Source organism: Dermochelys coriacea, chromosome 11 (genome assembly GCF_009764565.3).
Source record: "Dermochelys coriacea isolate rDerCor1 chromosome 11, rDerCor1.pri.v4, whole genome shotgun sequence".
NCBI classification, from domain to species: domain Eukaryota; kingdom Metazoa; phylum Chordata; order Testudines; family Dermochelyidae; genus Dermochelys; species Dermochelys coriacea.
Window position 1 is genome coordinate 13,612,175 of NC_050078.2, and position 2,484 is coordinate 13,614,658.

The following is a 2,484-nucleotide window of genomic DNA, read 5'->3' on the forward strand; positions in this document are numbered from 1 at the left end:
GTTTGACTTTGGTTGGTCTTTTCAGAATCAGCCCTAGGAGAATTCTTTTCTTTCCTGTTGCTTATAAGTAAGGCTAAGATTTTTGTCATGAATATTTTTAGTAAAAGTCACAGACAGGTCATGGGCAAAACAGAGAAATTCATGGACGCCATGACCAGTCCATGACTTTTATGAAAAATATCCCTGACAAAATGGGGATCTGCAGATCCCCATGCTGTGGGGCAGCGGTGCAGACGGTAGGAGCTGCCTGCAGCAGTTGGTGGCTGTAGGATACCCCTGCCACCTGCAGCTCCTGGTGTACCCCAGGTACCAGGAGCTTGGGTTTCCCACTGAAGCCCAGAGCTGCCCGCCACCCGCAGTGTTTGGGAGCTTGAGGGTTCCCCTTGGCCTGCAGCGGCAGGGAGCTTGAGGGTTCCCCCCCACCCCTGGCCTGAAGCAGGGGGGGCTCCCCTCACACACACCCCAGCACCTGGAAGCTGCAGGGGTTACCTCACCAGCTGGGGTGGCAGGGAGCTCAGGGCTCCCCTGCCACAGCACATCAAGAGCTCTGGTTGCCCCACTGCAATGCCTGCAGAGGCTGGGAGCTCGGGGGTTTTCCCACCACTGCCAGCAGGGAGCTTGTTCCCCAGCCCGCAGTAGCAGGGAGTTCCGGGTTTCCCATGCCGCCCATGGTGGCTGGGAGCTGTAGGGTATTGACCGCCTGTGGTGGCGGAAGTATCCTGCAACTCCCTTCACCAGCAGGCGGTGGGGACTCTGCAGCTCCCAACCACCGCAGACTGAAGTCACGGATTCTGTGACCAAATTGGAGCCTTAATTATAAGCAGTCCCCATACTCATCTGCCTCGCACCCGCATCAAATCTAATTCTCGCACATCTTATCACTTTGCCCACTAATATTTCTCATACAGAAACAGTGCAAAGATGCATGTAATTTGGATAAAAACACTTGGAAAATAAATCAAAATTAGTTAACTTTTCCTTAAGAAAAGACTACTTCAGTGTTGTCAAGTGGCCAAACATGGGCTTATACGGTTCCCCTAAACTACAGTTGCATTTCAAAAGCAAGGTGTCAATACAATTTCTTACTCGATTTGACAGGTTTCAGAGTGGTAGCCGTGTTAGTCTGTATCAGCAAAAAAGAACGAGGAGTACTTGTGGCACCTTAGAGACTAACAAATTTATCTGAGCATAAGCTTTTGTGGCTAAACCCCACTTCATCAGATGCATGCAGTGGAAAATACAGTAGGAAGACAGACACACACAAAATGAAAAAATGGGTGTTGCCATACTCACTATTATCTCCTGCTGCTAATAGCTCACCTTAACTGATCACTCTCGTTACAGTGGGTATGGCAACACCCATTTTTTCATGTTCTCTACTGTATTTTCCACTACATGCATCCAATGAAGTGGGTTTTAGCCCACGAAAGCTTATGCTCAAATAAATTTGTTAGTCTCTAACGTGCCATAAGTACTCCTCATTCTTTTTACTCAATTTGATTTCCTAATAGAAAACTCTTGTGGAAAAGGGTAATTGCTACTCTACTGAACAGTCAGTCATATTTGAATAGACACAAACAAAGAAGTTTAATATAATGAAAATCTTACCTCTGAAGCTCCAAGTGTCCTGGTGAGGGATTTTCGTTAATTTCTTTTTTTAAAGTACAAGGATTTTGGAGGGACTAAACAACACTGCAAAATGCATCTGTGTTTAGCGTCAATATTTCTCAACAATTGATGCCTAGTAATTACCATTAGTCAAGATAGTAAAATGTATCCAAGATTGATAATTAGGATCCAAGCTTCACCCTGATGTATACCATGTGCAATGTTGTTGATTTCAGTGGGGTTACAAGCGTGCAAAGAGGTGTAGAATTTGGACAGTGAAGTTAAAGCCCTTGATGTTTCACTGCTACACATGTATAAAATAATTGCTATAAACGCAGACTTCTTATGTGATCACATTGGTGAATGAGTATGCTGCATTTTAACTCCAGACAGGAGGTTCCATTAGAGGCCAGTGCAACTTCATGCATCATCCAGTAGACAGCAAGCATTGCAGCCACACCCCTACTCCTTTTCGAGATTAAGCTAGCCGTTTCCATCATGCAGTCTACACTCAAAAATATCTACATCACTTCTGAATCTTAAATGACATCCATGCTGACTCATGAACCAATATTTTAATTTTGCTACAGTTGGCAGCCAGATTTCAAGGCTGTAATTTAACTTTTTGAACACTGTTGTATAACTATTTGGGTAACTGTGCATACTTGATGTTTTCCAGGGTTAAAAGCCATCTGTGAATGAATTGTGGTACTTTTTGTATTCCAATCCTTCTGAAAAGATACGTACATTAAGAAAGGATGTAACCTACTCTTTGCACAAAATTGCCTCTATTTTGCAGTCATGCTAGGGCACAAGTTACTGTTTTATAAATTCTCTATACAAAGACTGAAGTAGAAGATTTTTCCATTAGAAAGA